General features: G+C 39.0%; 1 long non-coding RNA gene across 1 annotated transcript; it reads right to left on the bottom strand.

Moving 5' to 3' along the window:
- Nucleotides 1-4,816: 4,816 nt before the first annotated feature.
- LOC121307100 lies at nt 4,817-22,206 on the bottom strand. The gene is made up of 4 exons (XR_005948273.1): nt 21,896-22,206; nt 12,549-12,551; nt 6,434-6,437; nt 4,817-4,827 (listed from the first exon to the last, which is right to left on the bottom strand). It is a non-coding gene; the product is annotated as an uncharacterized LOC121307100 (long non-coding RNA).
- Nucleotides 22,207-26,299: the final 4,093 nt, after the last annotated feature.

The following is a 26,299-nucleotide window of genomic DNA, read 5'->3' as shown; positions in this document are numbered from 1 at the left end:
TGTAGTTTCACCTGCCGTTCTAGCCTTCAAAAGTTGAAGTGAAAGATAAAAAGCAGTTCACAGTGACCTACATTTATAATAGACTAAATGTCCACACTCAAAAATGATCAAGGCCAAACACGAGCCTTTAGATTCTGCACTAGTTACTGTGTTTGGAAAGCCATACAAAAATACTACCAGAATGGATACAGTGGGGTTTTTCTGTTGTTGTTCAATGAACTTTATCATATAATTTTGTCACAGTTTGCCCATAGAATTTCATGGAAAATAAATCAGCTACATCCCAACAGTGGCTAACAAAAAATAAAGTACAAAGAAATACAGCAGGCTGCTACAGTGAAGTAAAGGGAGAGGAGAGGGTTTGTCCATCTCACTAAAACAAACCAGGACCGGCTATAAAATAAAGATTGGTCTTTTCATGGAAGCAGCGTCTCTTGAAAGTGATTCTTGAATGTCTTCGCATTGACACATTGTGCCGATAGGGGTCTCGGTGCAAAAGCTGAATGACGGCTCTCTTTGTTCCCTGTGTTAAGGGTGGCAGTGTGTGGGTGTGAATGAAATCCCCTTTTCTGAATGAAGCTCAGAAAACCTAGGCGCAAAGAAACTGCTTTTCCTTTCAACAAAAATAAATAAAAACCTGCGGACAATCATTTCTCCAGTAGCATCAGCTATAAAAAATAAAACTGGAAAAGCTGGTTTGTTTTGCTGTAATATAATTTACTGGCATCAATATGTCTCCTATTTAGATCTTCCACAGTAGTTACGTGTCTGCTAGTGGGATTATACAGCACAGCTGGAATGAAAAAGTTCAAAGCTAAATCAATATCTGTAATATGGCAGAAATGTTTGTGTTTGGTTTTGTTTTTCAGTCTTTTTCCAGTTAAGTACAGAAAACAAAGTTATATTGCCATTTCGTGCACTGAAGCAACCTAAAATCTCTTCAGCTACAAACTAAGCGAGTAATAGAACAAGATGAAATGACTGCAGAACGCAAACAATCTTTGCTTTAACTTTTTTTTTGTTTTTTTTTTGAAACGCAGAGAATCGAGTTGAGCATAACTAAAGAATATTAAGATTTGTGCTTATTAACGGAAGGACCACGAAGGCATGGCAACAGAAATGGAATATTCACGCCCTGCAAGATTCTACCGATTCAGAAAGGTTTCTTACTAATTAACTGTGGAGCGAGAGTCCATCTCGAGATTAATGACACGTTTCCACTGCCACCAAGTGACCTGGTATCAGTCTGGTTCCATCAGCAGCTGTCTGAGGTCATTTCATTTTGGAATCGGACAATCCCATTAAGGATTGTGGTCTGGCAGGATGCAATCTCTCAAACTCGAAGGAAATTACCCAGCAAGTGTCCTCTGTACAAGCCTTGGGACTGTATGTAGGCGGACAGATGGCTGAGAACTAACTGTATTATCAGGGATATTTTAGGAAGTAGCCAGTGAACTATTACATAAAATGGCAAATATAAAAACGTGCGGGTGCATATTGGATTGTAGGCAGCAGACAGAACAACAGGAGTTTTACAGACTGGTTTCACTTTGCAGATGGAAATCTTCATTGCTCAATTAGGCACCGACACATGGGTGGCAACCACTAACCTAAATCAGTGCTCAGCCCAGGATAAAAGTGTTTAAAGCAATCCAGGGGGGTGACAATAATAAAAATAACAATCCATCAGGGGGTTATCCCAGCAGGGTATGCATTTTTTTCTATTGGGTTTTAAAGTCAACAGGAGTTCTCAATAACAGCATGGATAAAATAATGTGGGAACTACAGTAACAAAGCTAAATACTTGAATAACTTTGTATTACTTTTGCTGGTATTATTTGACCAACCCCCCACCACCACCACCACCGCAACAAGGCAGGGAGATTTAGACTGCCTTACTTTCAGTGTCAGAACCCTGCAGATTTGAAGAAAACTTTAAAAGCTGTAAAAAGACGACTCTGAAAAAGCCAAGCAGGCAGGCCAGCACAGCAGGGAGCGTTTGAAGATCTGAAGAGCGAATGAATCAGCACCCGTCCCACAGGACTGCACGGGGGAGCAGGAGGGGGGACGACGACATGAGCATCCCTGACCATTTAGAAGATGATCTATAACACACAAACACATCAATAAAACTGTTGACATACAGTAGTGAGTATTGTAGCAGGGAGAGAGAGGGGAGAAAGGGAAAGGCTACTTAAGAATAACTCTTGAGACTTCTGCGATAGGCGAGAAAGTCAGTGGATCAAAATACGGAGGCCTGCTTATTGTAGATGAACTATGTGCAGTTTCCAAGCTATCTCCTAGTAATGATGCAGGTTGCAGTACATTTATATAGCAGAGAGGGAATTCTACAAATTCACATTAAAAATGGTTGGTTTTCTGTAAGTTTGTTTTACGACTTTAGCAAAAGTTTACCGAGTTGAAGATAATGCTTCTAGTTTCGATTTTTTGTAGCAAAACAAATGCATGGAAAATATATTTTTTGGGGGAGGAGGGAGGGTTAAAAGTCTAAAGTTTTTAAAGGTGGTTATCTATAGAGTATGCATTTTCTTAATGGTAAAGCTAAAACAAAAAACATTTTACTATAACAGTGCGATGTTATACGATTGTCAGCTAAATAAAAGGGAAATCATATTCTAATACTTACCTGAAACTGAACAGAAACAATCTGTGTCAAATGGAGACACCCCTACATTTACAGTGCAAATTAACCCTTCCAGTTCATTTAATCCCCAATCTATTTAAAGACAGACAATCTGAGGCACCTGTTTGTTTCTAGTAATTAAACCGGATAGATTTGATGCTACTGTATATTGCTATTGTAACAATATGTCATTTCTCTGGTCTAATACATATCACGTTCCTTAAAATAAATAAATAAATAAATAAATACACACTAATATTATATATATATATATATATATATATATATATATATATATATATATATATATATATATATATATATATATATATATATATATATAATCTCAATGATGGAACACTCTATCCTCTATTCTTATTGGGTATATTGTCTACCAATGGGAATGCAAGCTCCATGGCAACAGACCTTGTCGCCAAGAGAAAGCAGGCGATTTCTTTTTCTTTGCATTCAGATCAAGACGCTGCTGCACACCCTGTCTTTGCACACCGCACGCTCCAACTGCTGCACAGTTTAGCTTTAGAGCAAAACATTGTCAACGAGGTAGCTGTAGAAAAAGAAACAGCCTTTAAATGAATGGAGGATCACCACTATCCAGAGCAGATTAGCAGTCAAGTCATTTACTGTGCATTTCCCTTACAATACCATGGCTGAAAACTGTACAATTAGGACTGTTAATCACGTAGAAGTATACGCTGAATACACATACCCGACGATACTCAAAACAGCACGTGCCAAAGAAAGCTCTTTACAAGTTTCATTACGATGTGTACATATCTACATGCACTGACAGCAAGCTGGCGCTAGCTCTCGCTCTCTCTCACAGCAGTATCTCAAAGCACTGTCTGGAGGTGCATCCTTGTGGTGCACAGTATAAGCAATACAGCGACAACCTGAATTAATTGGTCACTGAAAGGTCTAAGCATTCAGCCCCTTCACTTTGAACAGATGGAGCTGAACCGCGGTGCCTTTTTCCTTTATCAGGGCAGTAAAGACAGCACAGTCCACCTCCATGCGCTGACATTATGAAGTTATGCATTCTTAATAAACAGGCTATACATCAGTAGGACTTCTGGCTATTGCGACCTATTATAAAGCAGGCATGTTAGTAGTTTAGAGTTTAAACATTTCCAGCTATCAGGTACAAAACATTTTAAAATGTTTCCTAAAATGTTTAACCACTGCAGGTCACAGTAGGATGTGTGCTGTGGCAATTTATTCACTCTTTTGAATATACATATAGATGCTGCACACACGCAGTCTGCTATTGTAAAGGTATAGATTAATACACTGTTATACACTAACAGATTGAAATTGAAAACTGTTTTAAAAGTGAGTAAATTCACTGGAAAGTAACATCGCTAGTATAAACTTAACCTACTGCATGAAAATCACCACATGGGTTTTGTTTTTTACCAAAAATGTTAAAATATGACCAAAAAATAGTAGTTTACTTAATTTAAAAAGTGAATCCCTTCCTGTCAAGTCCGAGAGGTAAAAAAAGGTTAAAAAAAAACAATCAATTCACCTATACATTTCAAACTTTACAGCTATGGTCAAAAGTTTTGCACTGCCTCTAATTTTAGAATTGAGTTAAAAAAAAAAAAAAGTGTCTATATATATATATATATATATATATATATATATATATATATATATATATATATATATATATATATATATATTATATATAATTTTATTTAACATCATGTAAATCAAATAAACTACAAAATGATATTTCAAGAGAAGCCATAATTGTAGCACAGTATTTCATGCTAAATTTAGAAATGTCACATTTTTCAGTTTTCTGTTAAGTACATGAAAAACTACAAAGCGAGACGTAATTCAATAAGTAACACAACATTTATTTATTTCATTTTTTTTTACTTTATGAAGCACCATTAGTTCATTCTATAGGGCGATGCTAAACTTTTGGCCACAGCTGCACAATACTAACACACACACACAGGCGGAGCTACACCAATCTCCCTGCCCCAGGCTTCTGCAACACAGCACAGGCAGACAGGGGGACTCTTTGACTTTCACTGCAGTGACGTTTCCCTGCATTGCCAGGCAACAACTAATGAGGGATGTCCGGCATGGGGCTTCCCTGGAATGCTGCAAGACATACTGAAGCCTGACTGGATCACTCAGCTCCCTTCCAGCTACCGCGTGTGGACGGGGCAGTGTTTGCACTCAGGAGTTGCCGTTACTCCACACAGTCTAGTGCATTGTGTAGCTTACTGCAGGGGAAAGGATGCATTTTGTAAATGTTTTGTGCACAATGGAAAAATCTGTTTCTTTCTGTTTGAATATTGAAATATCTGTGCCAGCGTTATAGAAAATATTGGTGGAACTGAGATATGCATTTCCCTTTTTCTTTTTTTTTCTTGTTTCTAAACAGCAAGCGAGACGGAGAAAATGTAATTCATAAATTCTGCTGCACCAACCTGTCAAGGGGGGGGGGGGGGTCCTGATAAAGTGTGGTTCATTAAAGGTTACTGCAGTAATAAAAGCAAGCAGCTGTAATGAATGGTATTTTAGTACGAATCTGAATTGGGGGATGCTGTGCAGACCGTGTGCAGCACTCAGTTTTTGTTGCACGGTCCAGGTTCTCTCTTTGAATTCTTAGAAAAACAAGGAGCTTTGCTGGAAAGCTCCCGTCACGCCATCCCAGATTAGACATTGTTATGACTCCTGGCAGTGTTGCGCTGAGCTGTGCCGACAGCAGCAAGTGAGGGAGGGAGGCGGTACGCTGCGCTGTGCTGGACTGTAGCATCTCTCATCCCACAGGTTTCTCCCCCCAGGTCCCTGACTGAAAGCACTGACGTCAGTAGCAGTCTCCGAGCAACGCAGAATGAAGGACGTCCTCTTAAGGGGTTCCCTTAAAAGGCAGCTGCAGTCCTTAAAAGCACCATGCAGCTCTGTTCATTTGATATTCTGCATTGCATCAGACTGCACGTGCTGTAGGCACTGTTGGTACAATTCTAATCTATATGAAGGTTGGCGGCTTTATTAAAGAAGGGATGCAGTATTTCATAGATGGCAATATCTTTCTGCAAATTAGTTTCAACTCTTAACACAGCAGAAGGGTATACAAGTCATTCACTGGTAAAAAAAAAAAAAACTCATGTTTTCAAATGGATTTGCCTTTTTTTTTTTTTTTAAATTAGCAGTACACTAGAATGATGATTATATAGTATTTTAAACTGCATTTTTCTTTTGCAATTGGCATATTGTTAATCTGCCTAGGAATGTTAACTTCAATTAAAATTGCATATCTGGTGTGTTATTTCTAGAAAGCAAAGAGGCTTTCCTGGTAGCCAGAAGTAGAAGGGATGGGACATGCTGTATTATGATGAAATAAGCTGCAACCACAAAAGGGTCGATCTCCAGAGTTAGCTTAAAGCTGTATGCACAGCTGCGAGGAAGACAAAAACAAGGAAGACTCAAAAGTGTCTGCTGCACACTGTACAGCAGACAATGAAGACAACCGCTTTTCACCTGTATGCAGTCTAATTAGACAAGACATTCGTCAAATCACTTAAAAACACCTGCTGACAGGAAGAGGAGCCTGACTTTAACAGATAGATACCGACAAGACGACTCGAAGGCAGTAAATCAGGAGGCCCATTAAAACCCAACCCGGCCCAAGACATGACCTCCGCTGGACTGAAAGGGTCACACTGCTGGCTTTCTAATCCTTTCTTTGTTGGACTAACTTGTTATGCTTTATCTTGCAGAATTACAGCGACACAGTCACACACGCACGCAACTGCACATAATAACTAGCAAAGCCGATTTTACTTCTGGATCCTATAAAGTGTAATTAAATTGGTGTACCGTGCACAGCTGAGACGAGGGCAGCCTTAAGCTAAGCCAATTACTCTGGAAATCTTTCCCAGTGCGGAAAATCATTTCACATTGATTTTGTGTTTGCTGCTTTTCCCACGACCCCCCCCCCCCCCCCCCCCCCCCCCTCCCCCCCCCCCCCCATTAGCATTCAAAGTAAATCAGTAGCCTTCAATAACCCAGGTGGTGCCCTCTAGGGATAAAACAATAAATACAAGTAAAACCTCAGCATCACAAAGTGTGCTGGGTTACTACCTCCTCTTATTATTACAGGTACTTTATGACTTGTACCACCCTGTGCAGAAAAAGCATTTTTTCCTTTATAAAGGTCAATCAGACACAGACCTGGCTCTATTTTTAACCCTTTGAAAAGCGCACACCAGTGTTCTAATCGCAGGCTGTAGCGAAAATCCCTGCTGTATTAAAAATCACAGTTGCCTTTGATTAAGGTGGAAGTAGATCTTTTGTCTGTTTGCGAGCAACTGGATGCTTCAAGGATAAATCAATCACACATGCAAGTCATCGGGATTGTTTTATGTATGCACAGCTTTTTTCTTGTGCTTATTTACTTTTTAAAATTGCTAGATTTGTTAAATTCAAAGCCCACGTTACATTTTCTCATTAATAAAAAGCGCTTTTCTATAAAGTTTTGTCAAACCTGCCACTTTAAATAACAACGGGAGTCAGAGTGTATCTCACAGCTCTTTATCCAAACAGAGCAACATGCCCAGTAAACCGCAGCGTTCTGTATGCAGATCATGCAGTGGAGTACATAACCAGCCCTGCACCCACTCAAATTACCGTGGGCACAAATGGTCTTTCCCAACAAGACGCATTCATAAAAGCAGGTTCATCTTTAGATCGAGAGCAACACAGGTTTAGACGTCAATGCAAACACAAGCAGGCACTGAGTTCACCGCTTGCATGCGACCTTAAAGCCGACGATCAAGCCGTCCAGTTTGGGTTCAGAAATCAAAACAGCATGTGAACCCGAACACAGGAAAGGGTTTGCAGCATGGATTACTGTATGTGTGGTCCATGCACGCCTCTAAAAAATATTAAGATGTATGTTCAAGCTGAAGATCAAGGGCTCAAAACAAACCATTTCATTGCATTTCATTTTAAATGCTATGCTACAAGACCTGCACTTCCATGCCTGCGGACAGTTCCACGGCCCTCAGCGTGCATTCATGACCCTTCAGCACGCTTCAGTGGGTATCATTCAACAGCTACACATCCAAACTTATTTAAAAGGGGTTGCTGTAGTACTATATTCAAAGTCATACATTCTGTGCAACAATCTCATATATATATATATATATATATATATACACACACACACACACACACAAAAAGCTGTGTGTTTAATTGCTTTGAAGTAACTGCTCTGAATGCAAAGGTCACAGTTCTGACTTGCTTTTTACGCTAATGAGCGACCGTAGAGAATACTCATTAGGACAAGTGAAAGTTCTGAGCGCAGATCGCGAGACAAGAGCCTTTAACGGTTTTATATTCAATGGCAAGCCTCTCTAGTTATGCAAGGTCGTTCAATCTAACTTTGATTGCGCGTCACAGTAACGTGTCCATAACCACAACACAAAACAACTAAAAGACACTAAAAATACCTACTGTCCATTTTTAGGAGAATCTGTCCCTCGGTCGGACCTCAGAATGGAAGAAAACGGTTCCCCTTTAAACGGAATCATGACTGCACAAACATATTGACCAATGCATAGCGTTTAGAGCGAGCCCGGGTTTTCCAACGTGCCTTTGACTGTACGTTACCGAAAGCTGGCTCAAACTGCTTTGCAACTGGACTCTAAATATATTCCCTGCTACTGTGGAAGAAGCGGTAGAGAAACATTAAGGGGATGTTGCATAATTGGGTTAATCAAATCATTTTAGCTACAGCAGTTAACTGTGGAGTCGGCTAATACTGAAAGACAAATGCAGTCAAAATGAGAAGTGCTTCATCGCTGGATACTTAAGCTGTCAAATTGAAATTTGTAATACATTTGGGTAAACAGAGAGGGGAATCCCTCTGGCCATTAGCTTAAGGACTCGTGTTTGACAGCATAGAAGTGACTTGGCTAAAATACATAGAAGTCCGATATAGGTTTGACTGTACAATACTGTTTGCTAGACATTAACGTCTACAGCTTGGAAATCAAAAAATCAACCTGTACACAAGAAAACATGTTTGCACAGTGTTGTGTTGAAGGACTGCAAAAATCCTACAGCACAGCACACATAGCATCTGCATGCATTAAAATTTAATCTCACATCTACGTCAATCGGTTCTCAAGACATGCCAATTTTACTGAATGCCAGTAATCTTGGATATCTCACAGGGGAAGACTGAGTATTCCTACAGTCCCTGCAATTCATTTAAAACTCAAAAGTACATTTGTCTTTAACTATGCTATATTTAAAAAATGCAAACAGACCGGTTTCTTAAAGAAAGAAAAAAGCATGATATAAAATTATGAATGACAGCAAGCCACAGCGACCTACTTATCTGAAATTATTTCAGCTCGGTGCATTCATTTGACTCCTGACTTACTGCAAGAATACATATTTTACACACATCCTATACTTTCTATAAGCCTACCTCCTTCACTGTCAACAACAACACACACGAATGCCCTAACTGCAATATAAAAATGACATTCATAAATTTACATAAACAGAATGAAGAGATATATATATACCTATCCAAGAACGGCCACTAGGGTAGGAGGATATTTTTAGAAACATGATTCTTATTCACCTCACTTCGCTGCTTGCTTGGTCTGCTGCACTATTATTATTTGATATATATATTTTTTTTGTTAGATGGTTTTTTGCAAAAAAAGAACATTAATAATCCAGGTATCAGCTCCATGCTACAGGATTATCTTCATAGCAGATTGGCTTTCCGCTGCTCCAGCAGCTCACTCCCATTCAGGATAGGTTACGTACTTCGAGGGAATTCCTTCTTACCTCACTGCTGTCCCCGGCTACAGCTAGCAAAACAATATCTTCCATTTTCATTTAGGATCCCCTCCCTCCCCCAACACACACACCTCCTTAATCAAATTCCCACCACACACTTCATGCAACTAACCTGAATCATTTCAGCCATTAATTTTCTAAAACCTTAAAAGCTTTTTTTTTTCTTGGTTTATTGCAAACGTTAAGGCAAACGCTACAGCCTTCCAAGGACCTGTACCCCCCCCCCCCCCCCCCCCCCCCCCCCCCCCAAAGCCAAATCTAAACAGATGCCCGACTATAAAATTAAAAACTATAAATGAATGATTTAATCAGTTCCTTATGCAGGAGATCACAAAAGGATTCCACAGAAATTAAACTAAGCTCCCCGGCATGCATTCAAAATATTCTTTGTCATATCTACAGTATATAAAAGGCATATCTATATAAAAGGCATACATAACAGGATAACTTGTGATGAAGACCTGGGAGCAGTCATTGAAGACTCTACATTTTACACGATATTAATTCAACTCACCCCCCCGTAGTACAGCAGCTCAGAGAGGAGATGCTTTGTAAAGACGATGCTACAAATACTTTAATTCAACAACACCTGCAGAGTCCATTCCTGCCGGTGTTCAGTTTAGTGTTAGTTTAATGCCGATTCATTTCCTGAACCCTCAGACGCTCTGTGTTTTTTTTTTCTGAATGAAGTATTGCTAGAGATCCCTCGCTCGCTTGCTCTTGCCTGGACACTGTAAAATCGCAATGACAGGCAGCTCAGAGGAGGCAGTACAGCCCAGCTGTTTGGAGAGATGTCACTGGGATCTACGCCAACACACAGCCTTCTATGAAACTGCTACAGTGAAGCCCACATTCTTTTAAAGGTATATTCCACCTACAGCACAGTGGTGGATACGAACATTGCATCTGCATTACATTTTTTTCTCAATCATTCTTACTGTGCTACCACAGAGTTACTGTACATTCATAAAAATGCAATACAACAAATTAATGGAACATGCAGCGCAGTCAGGCTATTCATTTACATACAATTTAAATACAATTCTTCTAGGTCACTCCCCGAGCTGAAACAGATATCTCGGAATGCGTCACTTCAAATCAATCAAAACCTTTATTTATCCACACGAGTCAGCCGAGATCCTATTCTCATTTACAGAGACGACCTGGCAGAATTTATAACCCCTAACTGATGCAACTGGTGGCGTACTTACTGGGATCACAGAATGAACAGATACACAGGTAAATTGGTATTCCATTAAACTGGCAAATCTGTTTTTTTAATTCATTTTAAATATCAAAACATGTCAATAGTTTGACAAATCTGACACTGCAGTTTAAATGCGTGGAAGAGCTAAAACCTTGCTTCTAGTTCTCAGCAAAATAATGTTTTGTGTGCTGAGTCTCCCAAAACAAAAAACACCACCCACTTTATTTCAGCTATAGCTGAACAAAACATGGGGGGGTGATTTTTAAAAGTAACTTATTGCAAGCAAATCTCAGGTCTGGTTTTATACAGGCGATACACATTTTGTTCTTAAAAACCAACAGAACAAGTACATGAGGTAAGCAGGTAATACATTTAAAAACGATTAAAAGAAAGTATGTTTGGACCCCCTAACAATAATGTGCCATCTTGGTATGATACTTTAAACTTTTAATTCATGTTTTGTTTTGTTTTTTCCTTTGTTTTACTGCTAGAACTCTGCCAAATAAACTTCAGGGAGCATAAGTTTCTGACAGAGTAGGTTCATTGGATACTCAGTAAGCAGCACTGGCCCATTTGAACCTTCTCGTTAATCAGTTAATATTAACTGCTTTAATTAGACACAGGGGGCTACAGCCAACTTCCACAAGAAGCTCTTGAAACAGCCCTGCTATTGAATTATAAATGCATCCCCCGTCGCTGAATGAACACATTCAAATGCAATGCCTATATATCCAGGCCACTCGGCACTTTGCAACTAGGTTGGACAAGGGTGTTTTTGTATTTATTTACTTGTTTGCTTTTTTTATTGATCACCTTGGGATAATGATTTCTTTACACTTACCACAACACAGCACACTGGGGTGCTGCTCATGGGTGGAAATAAGACTCCCGTCGCAAACTAGTTTGATCCATTCCTGGTTTTAGTGAGTTTAATAAGACGCACCTGAGCTTGTTACCAATACACTGTGGCTAATGAAGCTCATACAAAAAACCTGCAACGGGCGAACCTGCTATGCAATAGGAATCTAATTTCCATCTCTGGAAATAATCACCGACAAGCAGTCTCTGCCATTCCACGTTTTCACTACGAGCTTAAACTACAGGGAGAAAAAGCTTGAGGTCACACTTGCAACCTGGCTAATATATCAGGCAGGATTGTTTTTTTTCTGCTGAAGACGCTTGCTGATATGAAGAGAAGGTTTAGGGTTTAGGGTTAATGCATTGTGCAAGTGGGCAGTGCAGGTTTCTTTGGTTGCAATGACAATTAACTTTAGAGCGAATGAAAATATTTGGGTAGAGTGGGTAACAGCAATCTGTGTATTACGTCCTCCTTGCTACTAGGAATAATATAGATACTGTAACATGGTTTTGATTCATCAAATCAGAGAAGACTGAACCAAGGTTTCTTTAATAAGCTGAATTAGGGGGTTTTAAAATAGACTAGTGCACATCATGCTTAAAAACGGTATTCATCTGCAAAGTCTTCTGACCTGGTGCCCAACAGTCAAGACTTCAATCAGACTGAAATGCAACAACTCCCCTAAAACAGCCCCCAACCCAAGCATTCAAAACATGACCTGCTGCTATATTCTCCAAGGCTTCATATCAAAACACAGTAATAAACTCCTTCTCAAAAGACAAGTACAAATGAAGCAGATGGTTTTTTTTTGTTTTTTTAAAGCCTTTTCTTGCCTGTAGGTGAATTCTCCGGTTGTGCTTTGTTGAGGCAAAAAAAAATTAGAAACCAAACCTTAACATTAAAATCTTTTGTGAATTTTATACATGAAGTCAAAAGCTCAGCATTAAAAGTCACCCCTAGTGGGTTATATCAACACTCTACCCCTCTAATATTGGTTCCTATTCATTTAGGGAAGAGAGAGCCCTTGAGCAGCGACGCATACGTGTCACAAATAAAACGGTCCTACTGTACAGTACAGGAATTGTGAACAGTTTTGTATCTAATAGAAATTGTTACTGCACACAAGCACATTGATGCATGCATATTCAAAACACCACTGCCAAAATCCCATGAGATAAAAAACAAAAAAAAAAAAAAAAACAAAGCTGGATTCACCAGGATTGATTTTTTGTCTTCATTTTGACACTGTCAGTGACCTGGTAAAATGCGCTGGAAAGGAAAGGACCTTTATGAACTAACTGTACACTGTATTATTGAGCAGGTTTTCATGGACTGCATAAAACTTTGACAGTCCTCAATAAAATAAAAAAAGGTGTTTTTTTGTTTAGTATCCAGTAGACCAACGTGATTGTTAATTCTCTGCTATCAGTATTACATCGTTTTCTATCTAAATCCACGTGTCTCTGCAGGCTAAAAATCACAAGTTATTAGTAACTAACAGCAATCACAAGACATAGCTTATGTAGCTTAAACCAGGCAGTAGACATCTATTTTGCAGAACATACACCAACTGTAAATTCAACCAGGGGTGTGTGTTTTTTAATCAGTGTATTGAATAATTCAATACAGCCAGGAACTGCTTTTTAAATTGATTGCAAAATACCCGCCCTTGGTCTCAAACGCTTCCTGTCACTATCTTGTGAATATTTTGCCAAACACTATAGTGAAAATAGAACTAAGAAATAACTGGTCGAGAATTACAGAAAAATAACGGGTTATAAATACGAAAAGGAGAGAAATTACATCAACAGCTGGAAAATTCACTAGGGATTTTAAACCACAGGTTATTAGTACTGAAACTGTTCATTATATTTCATCAAGTGTTTAAAAATCCAGCAGCTGGGAAAGAAGTTTTAAGAAAGCGCATGCAATTAAACAGAGCGACTTTATGGTTTGATTCATTATTTTCCATAATAGCAGCGCGGTATTTCATGCTTCGAAATGTCACATTTGTTCAACTTTTGTCAGTTTTTCGTTAACTATGTGGGAAAACTACCAAGCGGTATGCAATTCAACATCTTAACATAACGATACTCAGCTGGTTTCACTTGACTTCAATCAAGCAAAATCTGTCGATTCTACAGGGTGATGCAAAGCCTTCGCCACAGCTGTACATGCGCTTACAGTTAGCAAAATTATGATTTCTTACATTCATCTAATACTTTATTCAACACAAAATAACCCACAGCAAGTTAGTGCTCTTATTAGTAGTTGTCTTTACCTATGTTCTGCATTTACATTTGAAAATCAGCACATCCTTATCGATGCGTGGGTTTATATTTGCGATAGTGTTCGAATGCCTCATCCTCAATATTTCTCCTGCACTGCAGTGTGACTCGAAGCCCTCCTGTCCAGGCTCCAGACAGACATGTGGGCTCTAATGAGCAGCAGGATCAGTGCACAGCTTCATTCAGCTCAAACAACGATAAATAATTCAGAAAGAAAACTGCTACAGCAACACCAGCGCTCAGCAGCAGCAGCAGCAGGGGGAGGAGAACGAGAAGAGGGTTATAAATAGAACTGGCAAAGTCGGTTCCATTAAAAAAATAATAAAAAAAAACACACGCACACAGTATGCCGCTGGAAATGGAGAGCCATACAGTACAGAGACGATGTCCAATAGCTTCAGGTCAAAAAGCATTATAAAAATCTGCAGTATTAGTGCATTGTGTACACAGTGGCAAGTTCACATCTCAAATAGATGTCTGCCATTTAAAGATAATGTTGGAATATTTTATTTAGATATAAATTGACTTTTTGTCTTAGAATAGAGCTCACAGAATGGGTTAAAGATTAAGCCAGATTCTGGTTAAATTCCTACTTAGACAGTACAAACTAGAAATAAAAAAACAGGTTTTCTTAAGAAATGACAGTTGATTTTATGAGGGTTATAAAAACTAGCTACTTCAAAAGAGAAACGGGATTGAATCAGATGCTTTGAAGCTAGGGTTAAGACAAATGGGCAATTAACCAAGTGATAAGAGATTGGTGTCTTTTTCTGACTGGTTTAAGGTAAAAAAAAAAAAAAAAAAAAAAAAAAAATAAATCAGGATGCCATTGAGAGACTGCATTTAAACTGAGAATACTGAAATGTTCTTGGTATTGCTCTGATCCATGCTTGGAAAGAGGATACCTACAAACTGGTGTCACCTTGTAACCTTTAAGATGTCTGGTTGTAACTTTGCAACTCAGAACTTATCTTCAATACACTACTTATCTGGACTCAAAGAAGATGACAGTGACTTCTCTTTTCTCCCTATCCTTTCTTCTTGTATTTCTTGCCTCAACAGGCACCCCCTTGTACGTGGCTTTACTGCTTCCCCTGCGATTTCTACAGTGCAATTAGATTTGGATCTTGCAACACAGAGATTTCCTAAAAAAACTGTTTCTGCTGCTCACATTGACTGTGCAGAGAGTTATGTACATGCATGTAGGAATGAATGAAAATAAAGACAGCAGCGTGGATCCATTGTGTACAGGTGAACACAGGGTGCCTGCGAGAGTGTACAGCGATACCAAAACCGCCACATATTTGTAATACCTGTACATTAACTACTGTGTAAATAAACTCTCAAACCAGTGTTTCCCATTGAGTAAGCAATACAGAATGTACAAAACTATTTAATAACTTACTGGATGGATGGATGGATGATCGAAGTGGTATGAATTTAAGCTTTTCGTAGATCTAATTTTAAAACATGCTCACAAATTAATGTTGAAGCACCATGTTTTCTTGACTTGTGCAGAATTCAGCCAAAAATATATATAGTTGGCACGTGTGTCATTTCACCTGTAATTTTCAAAAACAGCATTTAATTAAAGCAATCAGTAATCTTTGATTTGGATAATTATTCAAAAAGATGTTTCAATTATAGCGTCTGAGAGAGTCACATTTATCATACAGCGGCTGCAATAGGCAATCAATTATAGTTGACAGGGTTTATAAAACTACAGATTCATACATTGCACTGTGCAACAATACATTTTTAAGGAGCTGAAATGAACATTAATATTAATAGATGGAAATAGCTGGAAGAAAGTAGTTCTTTGTCCTCTGCGTTTTGAATCGAATGAACTGTACTCACTGTAGTTATATCTGTTTTTTGTCGTTTACAAAATCTAATGTGTCCATGCAAAACACTACTTGTCTTTTAAATTGTAAATGAAAGCTTGCATCAGATCAATATCAAAATTATCAAAGAGATTAATCCAATTTACCAAATCAACATACAACCTACTGCATGAGATTTATCAGATACACTAGGACAGTTTTGACCTGTCACCATGAAAACACGATTAATTGTTACTTTTAAATGTGTACTAAGAAAGAAACTTAATTTCAATAGAATACAACACATATTGCTTTTTGATAAATTAAGACAGCGCTAATGAGTTATTTTCACAGACACCTCAAAGCACTGCAGTACTCCTAACAGATCACTTTTTCAATTGGCATTGCTTTAACATTAAGATGCATGCCACTGATTATTCTCAGGTATTCGCTATGCCCAGCTGACTATGAGCTACACCAAAAGAGCAAAACTCAGGGCATGTTCTATCCTCAAAGCTATACTGCGCTATACAGCCAGCCTTACGACATCCAGCATCAAAGCAACTTTTTTCATATCTGGTGGTCCTGAGGGAATACTTCTCTCACCGGATCTGATTCCGCAATCTTTCCTGCATTCATTTCAATCCAACGACAGGCTGACCAGGAGAATCCGAACGACGCCGTGTTGCTACACTGAGGTGGCGCTTCATCAAAAGTAGTGTAACCCTAAGAATTCGGCTGTAATACAGGTAAAAGCATACTCACTCACTACATTACACGATTATATAAGCAGCAAACTGCATGAACGTTCACAGTGCTGTGGACAGCCATAAACAACCTCACTCGACTTGCAGCTTTACAGACATATTACTCAGATTGAGCTCATCACAGAAATCAGGTGCTGACAATCAAGCGAGGCTCACTGGTGTTGACTGGGCTCATTCACTGTTCAAAGTGAAAGATGCAAAGAAACAGCTGCTTACATTTCTGTGGATTGTTGTTCCCCTAAAAGCAAGCACTACAAATCCAAGCAGCTGTTTCTTTGAATGCTAAACTAGCCCAATCAACCTTAACCTGGTCAATTCAAATAATCTATGAACGTTCATGGGGTGTGGTCCATGCCTATGCAACCCAATGTTTCTCAACATGACAGCTCTCCCATTATATTAGATAGGAGCATTTCATGAATATGCATTTTGCATCCAGCAAAAAGCAGATGCATTAGAATTCATTGCAAATTCAATTCATACTGCAGTTTTGTTTATGAAGAGGTAATAGCTTTAATTGCTCAGCGATAAATGCTGACTTGGAGTAACTGCATTACAGGAAAAAAAAAGAGAGAAAGCAACACAGTTTGCAAACCAATTGCTGTCAGAAGAATATCTACTGCAGCATGCACTTGCATACCTGACAATTGCATGCATCGGTCAATGGAAAATAATGATAGAAATATTGAATATGAACGTGAATATACACTTACTACTATGTAAACACCTACATCTGGCCTGCATATTTCTGATACATTTTGGAATTCGAAGCGTTTAACACTTGGCTAATATTTAAATGTTTAAACAATAAACACCCCTAGTTTCATTAATCTGAAATCATATTTCACAGTGCATGTTGGTTCGCCATAAGCCAGCTGAAGTTCGCAAGGTAAGAGAGGAGGTGCACTTTACTCCCCTCTTCCAACACTTGAACCTCAACATGTGTGTTAGATGCAGTATGCAAAGTCACTGGCGATCAAGCAAGGTGCATGATATTAGCTGCGCTTTCATGCGTCGTACCGTACAAATCAGAATGTGGAGATTCTGCTCGGTCTTTCTCATCCGAAATCCATTCTGAGGTATCACCCCCTCCCCAGACAGTGGGAGTATTCAAAGAGCTGTTCCTGCAATCAGCACCGTCTGATCTGTAGACGTCATACGGATCCCAAATCACGGCTCCATTTCTGACCTTAAACATTTTCCAGCAGCTACAGCGAGATCATTCATTTTTTTTCTCAAAGCATTTCTCCCAATCCTCTCTTTAACGCCAAGCACTTACATAAGCATCTCATTCTTATGCGACTGAATCTAGCACGGAGCACGTTGGTGGAACAAACTGGGAAAAAAAATAAAAAAAATAAACAGGTTACCAAGTTGATTGATGTCGTACAGCATATATTTATTTGCTTGTCGCCCTCCCCCCAGTCCATGAAGAATGACAGCGTGAGGGCTGTGTCCACCTACATTCAATCCTTGTCTGTATGCCTGCTACATTCACACCTGGTGAGTCACCTCCCAGATCAAATGTATCCAGAACCTTTCAGAGAAAGTGGGGGGGGTGGGGGCTCTCTGTTCCTGCTTCTCCGCTCAGCAGCAGCGAGCATTTCTTTCAAATCAGGTAAGGTAGTGCAAGACATTTCTTTCAAATCAGGTAAGGTAGTGCAAGACTGAATCAGAGGCGGTGAAACCAGCCCAGTTTATTTAGTTATTTTTTTGTTACAAGGCATTTGCTCTGTATGCACTGCTTAGAATTACATGCAAACTGTCGATGACTGATCCTGCACCCTATGCTGGAGTTACTCACGTTTGAGCTTGTATAGGTCTAACAAGTTATTTTTTTGTACTGAATTTTGTGCTTAAATGCTCACACAGCAGGGATAGCATATTCTCTTACGGAGTGAGGGATCAGTTCAGTCTGCATGCCTCAAGCCTGCCCTGGACTGGAGGGAGCACCCTTTCTCTTAGGGGGTGAGGGAGCAGTTCAGTCTGCATGCCTCAAGCCTGCCCTGGACTGGAGGGAGCACCCTTTCTCTCAACTTCCATACCCAAGTCAAGCAGCCCTCTTCCTTTTCATTCGAGTGTCAATAAGATAACTGATGGCTAGGTTCACATACCCAAGGGTGTATAAAACCAGACGACATTATTCAGTCGGTTCAACTCCCAACAGCAGTCAATGATAAAAACAAGCCGCAAACCTCAGGAAAGGCAGAAACATGCAAACCAACAACACAGTTGTTTAAGAATGCATCATATCCAATTACTGCTGAGCAGGGTTTAATATTGCATTAATATATGCATTACAATAACTTCTACCCCCATGAAAAATGTTTGATGCACCTGCTGCAATATGTTTTGTTAGGATTAGACATGCAACAGGCTTTACTTATGATCTTCGAAAGTGAGCTATTTATTACTGTGCCTTTCTTCACTGCCCAACTAAAAATAAGACCCGCAGACTTTGGCAGTGGTCCGTTTTGGCTATTTTAAAAGACAGTTGTCAGCAACTATAGAGAAAAGTTAATGAAGCAAAACTACCAAAGAAACAAGGTACTAATAGAAAAATCAGCAGTGGACCAAAAATATGATTTTAAAAACCTAATCCTAGCCTCCCGTAGATTGCTCAGAAAGAAAGTAGCCCTTGTTTATAGTCCAGTTTATATAGAGTATCAGCTGTAAGGTCAAGTCTCCCCTACCCCCTTGAATGCAGCAACCTTCGTTAATGTTTTTAAACCTTTACCTGGTATTGTTACTCTAAACTAAGCAACAGGTAATCCTTCACAGAGGTACTGACTGAACTATGGCTCTTTGAGGCTATTTATACCATGTGTTGATTGGTAAAGCACAAGGCATACAGATGTTTCTTTTCTAGGGAGAAAAACAGGACACTGCTAACACTAGTAAACTCTACTGGTATAATAAATTGAGTAATCGTTTATTGATCACCATTGGCGTTTACTTTGATCCTTGATTAAACATTAATTGATCGATTAAATCACCCTGCTGCCCTACTTGGAGCCTCACACTTCAAATATTATATTTCCAGTATGTTTTCAGTTGCACTTGAAGGATTTTGTGCAGAATGAATCTACATCTTATTTTACATTTCGAGTTTTATTATTAAGTTCAGCATGCATGCATTATATAACCATGCACAATGAAATGCAAATGCATGTTTTCAGGTGTATTTGAAAGCTTTCTTTTTTTTTTTTTGTTTTAAGGAAACTGCCGACTGCTCTAATAACTTGCATAAAACACAAGCAACAAAGGAGAGCACAGACCCTCTGCAACTGAACAGCACTTTTAATCAGACCCACCTTAGCTTGTTGCTTAGAGTTCAAACTCAGAACTCTACCTGAACTGTTATGCCCACACATAAGGGGCAACTGTGCACTTTTGGATGGTGGTTTTTTTTTTTTTTTTTTTTTTTTTAATAAAGCCCTTGGTCTTTTAATTATTTAAACAGCATTTGTATAGACCCCACAGCCTATTAATAAAAATCAATTTTGCATTACTGCCTAAAGAGAAGTAGAGCCAGTCACAATAACGTATGCCTCGCCCTGCCAATATTGAAAGTAAACCGCATTACCACTGAATTACAGTGCGGTGCAGTCGTCTATGTGTGGAACTCCTACAGTGCAATCTTTGTCTTCGGGGACCATCCTGAAAGGTTATTTTAAGTCGTCACTTGATTTTCTGCTCCAGCCTTTTTCAATTATTAACAGGTTCTCTGAGGATCTGCAGAGGCCATTCCCTTTTTTTTTTTTTTTTTTTTTTTTTTTTTTTTGCTTTTTCAGAACTGCAGATCAAATCCCTTGCAATAACCGGGACTAATTAAATGAATCCCTGCCTGCTAATATACATTATTTAGTGCAAAGTCCTCCATCTACTCTATTTTTACCAGTTTGTATACCAGTGCTTATTCCCTCTGTCCCAATACAGTTGCAAAACAACATCTTCCTCTTCAACTACGGTATAGATGATTATGATGATCAAACATGTCAGAAAAGGTTGATTACCGTGATTATATAAACAGCATATGTACACAACAGTACAGAACACAAATTACCAAGCTTCATGACAAGAGCGATCAAGATACAGTCTATGCAAAGGCTGTATGGACAGACAGACACCCTCCTAGATCCACCGAAACGGACTTAATCAATCATTAAAATAACTACATCTAAATACAATGTTTCATGACACTTGAATAAAGCTGTTTTCCAGACGCACAGCAAAATAAGTAAAATGTTACATCAGTCATTACTACATGTATTTTTATTAGCTCAATGTCTATTTATTTGATGCACTGCAATATATTGCTCAATTCTTCAAGGATGGAAATAAGACTCCTATTGCATAGCAGATTCACCCATTTCAGGTTTTACTGCTAGCTTGATTAGCCAGTGTACAGGTAACAAGCTCATGTGTGTGTTATTAAACATAGTAAAACCAGGAATGGATCAAACTGCTGAGCAATGGGAGTCTTGCTTCGGCCCCTGTTCTTAAATTGATAACATTTCTCCCTTACATATTTCTTATGTTAGATTGTCACTTGTGTTTTGTTAAGCATCCCTTGATTAAAATGCATGAGGAGAAATGTTATTATTGTTTTTTAAGATGTAAATAAACAAACATGCAACAAACAAATAACAGAGTGAATGTGTTTGCTACAGAAAGTGTGTTTTTAGATGGCGAGCAAAGGGAGGGCAGCTTTGTACTGCTTTTGCTCAATGCAACAGGTATATTATAATGACCTGGCCATTTCCTGTCCTTAAAAACCCGATTGCCTGCTGACTGGTCAATCAGAGAGAAAACGAGTACCGTATCTGGATAAACCTTAAAGGGTTGGTCAAATCCGTGTAAACAACGTGTAACGCATGCAATCATTGCTACAACCGCAAAATAATAATAATAATAATACAGTTCCCCAACACCAATAGAAATAGTATGTGGGGGAAAACATTAATACAATCATAAGTTGTTAATATTTGTATAGCTGTATTTAGCGGTTGTTGTAGACTGGTAGTAAATGTAGCAACGCGATGTCTAAGCAGATAAAGAGGCTAACTGTTGCTCAGTCTAGTCGACATGCTGTATCACCTGCAACAAAATAAAAATATTTATTTGTTCTGTCAAAACAAAATGACACAATGTTTTTTTTTTGTTGTTTTTGTGCACGGGCCTACTGCGTTTCAGGCTATTACCCGATTTCAAAATCACTGTGTTATTTTTTTTAATTATACTGTCAACAGCAATACAGCTCCGCGAACGCCTAGATTGCCTTGATGAAACGAACAAAATAAAATTGCAAGAAATGTTAATGTGACCCAGAACTGCAGCTTGCAGCAAACGCAGATCAAAACTGCAGCACGGTTCTTGAGCAAAAAAAAAAAATGCCAAGAGTCTTTCTAATAAAGGGGGGCTTTAAATGCATTCTCCTTACCTCAAAATGAAGCGTTTTCATTCACACAGAGGCAAGCGGTGGTCCTTTTCTACTCGGCTCTACTTTGCAAAAATAAATCACTCAACCACACCAGACAGGGGAGCCAAGTTAATTACAAAAAAAATATTATAATAATAATAAAATAAACCCTAACAACGACTCAGTTTGTGAAACTAGCAGAACTAAATCCTCCGCGGGACAGAATGGAAACAGAGAAAGGAAGAAAAAAGGGAAATATAAAACAATAAAGAAGAAAGCCCCGGGATTAAACTATAAGAGAAAGGAAACAAAACACCATTCCCCTCGACTCCGGCTCCTCTGCGTAGCGCGTCACTGCTTCCTGCGCTCTGGCGCTACGTCAAAATTTCCTGCCGCCTTTGTCCGAATACGTCACTAGCTTGTTTGACGCAATCTGTGCGTTTCCGTTTCTAGTGCCGTGAGAAATGTCGTCAGAAGCTAGATCGGAAACCAATTGTTAATTAGCGCGGCTGCCAAGAGCCTGAAAGCAAATGTATTGCTGTAAGGCAGTGGGTAGCAAATTAACAATTGCTTTCATAACAGAGTGCCTTACCAGATATTTAAAAATACATTTTTTTACGTTGATTTTGTTACTGGTGACGTCATATGCGGACGGATCCAAAAACGAAATCGTCTTGTGTTTACATGTGCACGATGCGCAAATGCACGATGACGTCATATGAGATTGGCATTTTTTCCCACATATCAAATCAACTGAAGTCGTACTTTACAATTAAAACTCAACTACTTTGTTGAGCTATTTTCAATGTTTCGTGCACGGAAGGGTAAAAGTCTCGTATTTTCGGCTATGTTACTGCACACTGATATACATATCCATTTGAACGATTAGATTCTGCATATTCGTTTGTAGCACATGGAAATAAGGTGCTTCCTTGATATGGTATTTAATGGCTTTCCTGTGCTGTGGGTCAATTTTACTTCACAGCTGCAATCAGATTGCTTGCTCCAGTTTATTCCTCCTTAGTTTATTCACTTTGTGCCCACAGGGCCAGCACAGGCACATCTCAATAGTGCAGCGCTAATACAAAGAGAGAGACCCAAGTAGATCACACACAATAATAAACAATACAACAATTATTATACATCCACATAGACTGAACTGCTCCCTCACCCCCTAAGAGAAAGGTGCTCCCTCCAGTCCAGGGCAGGCTTGAGGCATGGAGACTGAACTGCTCCCTCACCCCCTAAGAGAAAGGATGCTCCCTCCAGTCCAGGGCAGGCTTGAGGCATGGAGACTGAACTGCTCCCTCACCCCCTAAGAGAAAGGGTGCTCCCTCAAGTCCAGGGCAGGCTTGAGGCATGGAGACTGAACTGCTCCCTCACCCCCTAAGAGAAAGGGTGCTCCCTCCAGTCCAGGGCAGGCTTGAGGCATGCAGACTGAACTGCTCCCTCACCCCCCTAAGAGAAAGGTGCTCCCTCTAGTCCAGGGCAGGCTTGAGGCATGTGTGCCAAGATGTGGAAACTTTGCCCACTAAGTTGCCTGTGCACTGAACACCGGAAATCATTGCACACAAATATACATAAACCCCCAATTACTTCCCCAATAGGCCTCCACTGTTTCAATATGTTATGTTAGCCCTTGTTAGTATATGTCAGCTGGCGCAACCTGTCTTATCTGTGACTAAAATCTCCAGACACGCCACCCCTTTTCACCCTGGAGCAAAAAGATACGCAAATAAGCCGCTAGTGGTGCGATTTCCACCACTATAATAGATTATATATATATATATATATATATATATATATATATATATATATATATATATATATAATATATCTAGTATATATATATATATATTGCCGACTCCGTCATATTTGATGTTTTAATTCAGCTACCAGCAACCGATATATGTCAGTACATTTTTGGGCCCCAGTTTCGTACGTGGCTAGTTTTATTCTCCAAATGAAAAGTCACTCTGGTCCTGTATATTCTATTTGCAGGGAATCTCCTTCTTTCCTCAAGCATTCTAACCTATCGATGACGTAATGCATGTGTGTTTCACAGTTCCAAGTAGCTCTAGCCCCTCCAAGTTCGTGTTGAATTAGAGATTGGGTCGAAATCACATATATGCTGTCATTAATTACAAACGTAACACAGTAGTTTACCCTCATTAACACATTTAACACAGCCCTGGCTATTCTTTATTCATAAACAAATAAATAAAAGCTTCTACGGCTCATTGCAACTGATTGCATCTGATTGAAAATCGCAGGTAAACTGGGAGATGGGTTTAAAAAAGCAGGGAACGCATTGAAACGCCCACAAAGTTCCGACAAAACCTTGCTCCGACGCAAGGCTATATATATATATATATTTTTTTTTAGTGCAACTCTGATATTGAAAACCAGACGCAGCTGGGGCTCTGTCCTTGCACACACACAAAGTCCCGCTGCAAGTCTTTTGAAAATGGGTCCCTGCATCTTCACGTATGTACTGCAATACACATCTGTTCCACTAGGCGGCGACAGAGAGACGCTCGGTGATTCGGAATTAGATACTGTAAGGTAATTTCTTTGTGCTGTGTGCTTCTTTGCCACAGAGCGGCGCTAGTTCCAATTAGATCAGCTTTGCGGGTAATACCAGTACCTATTTCAGCACGGCACCCAGTTTCTGAATTACACACACGCTGGCTTTAAGCTTGACTCACTAAAATCCCGCAGCTAGGAAAATAAGACGAGAAGAAATGTTGGGACGTGTGCTTGGCACCACTGATCAAAGCTTGGCAATTATGAACTCTTGTGCAATTCTGATTTATTTCCCTGAACTAACAGCCGTTTCCTGCCATTCAGTTCTGGAGCTCTTTTTTTTGTTTTCCCAGTGCAATTCTGTTTTGCTTGTCACGTACAACAAGTTGTCTATCATACACGTGTATATATATATATATATATATATATATATATATAAATATATAATATATATATATATATATAATATATATATAATACACGCAGTAATTGGACCAACGACCCTGAGGAAACAGGAGCCCCTGTTCGATCACCAGGCAAACTTGATGGATCGTTTAAACAGAAATAAAATATCCTGCACTTTGATAAATCATCGCAAACCGCATCCTGTCGAACACACAGTCCGTTCTACTGCCTATCAATACAGGCAGCAGGCATTGTACTGAGTCGTAATTGTAATGAGCTTCATCAATATTTGCAATGTATAATACTCTGCTGAAGAATGCATTTACATTCATGTGTGGTTTTAGCCTGCAATTGAAGCTTATTGACTAACGAGCGCTGCATAGACGATTGCATTATTATATAAGCACAGTTGTATTTGCTAAAAAAAAAAAAAAAAAAAAAAAATGATGCAAAGGTAAAATTATATGCTATAATAAAAATTAAAGACACTCCAAGTGGCTCAAATTATCATTTAATAAGAAGTGATTGACAAAGAGGCATTCAAATCTATTTCATACAGCTCATTAGAACAAAATCTTAAAGAAAAAAAAAACTTGAATTTTAAATATGACGATTTTTCTAATACAGCAGATTAGAAGCGACTGCTGCTTCTTGACTTCCTGTAATCTGTCTGTATTATTATTATTATTATTATTATTATTATTATTATTATTATTATTATTATTATTATTATTATTATTAATAGTACTAGCAGTCTAGTATTATTAGTAATTAGTCCTAGGTATTCATGGTTAATGGATGGTTTTGTTGCTATATATTAATTTTGTCAAAACTTTGAAACTATTGTCAGTTTTTTTTCAGATGTACTCGCTTTCCAGTTTTTCGTTATAACTGTCTTTCACATCCAATATTAAATGAAAATGTTAAACTCTGTCACCATTAACGTGACGTGCATGAGGATGAAGCCAGCGTTGATTTTCGTTATCAGATGTGGAAACAAAGACCGGATTTGTCTGTGGTTTTGCAACTCAAGGGGCGGTTGCAGGATGGACGTTCTACAGCCTCGTAGTTTAGGCTATCGATCCAATAGCCTGCATTCTGCAAGGTGGTTCTAGGCTGTCCATTCATCCAGTGTAATTGGCCATGGAGGTTCAGACGCGTAGAGCATCCATCACGTGCGCACACCTGCATGCTAGCGCTCTGCCTTCTGCAGCCTGATCACTTACTGTGCTGTGGGCCCGTTTCAATGGGTTAGGCAATAACTTAGTGGCTATCATTTTACTGCAAGGTCGACCTTGTATTTAATTCTGTTGAATCTTGATAAGGGGCTGCCCAAATGCATACAGTACACGTGTAATGTGTGTAACCCGCTTAGTTCAAAGATAAACCCACTGTAATGATGCAGGCACATGAAACGAATAGAACACGAATCGTTAAGTTTTCGTTAACTGGGTTTTATTACACTTTGCTGTGCCAACTATTATTTTATATCAT

This window comes from Polyodon spathula, chromosome 53 (assembly GCF_017654505.1).
Source record: "Polyodon spathula isolate WHYD16114869_AA chromosome 53, ASM1765450v1, whole genome shotgun sequence".
In the NCBI taxonomy this organism is placed as follows: Eukaryota; Metazoa; Chordata; class Actinopteri; order Acipenseriformes; family Polyodontidae; genus Polyodon; species Polyodon spathula.
This window is presented reverse-complemented; position numbering and strand designations above follow the sequence as displayed.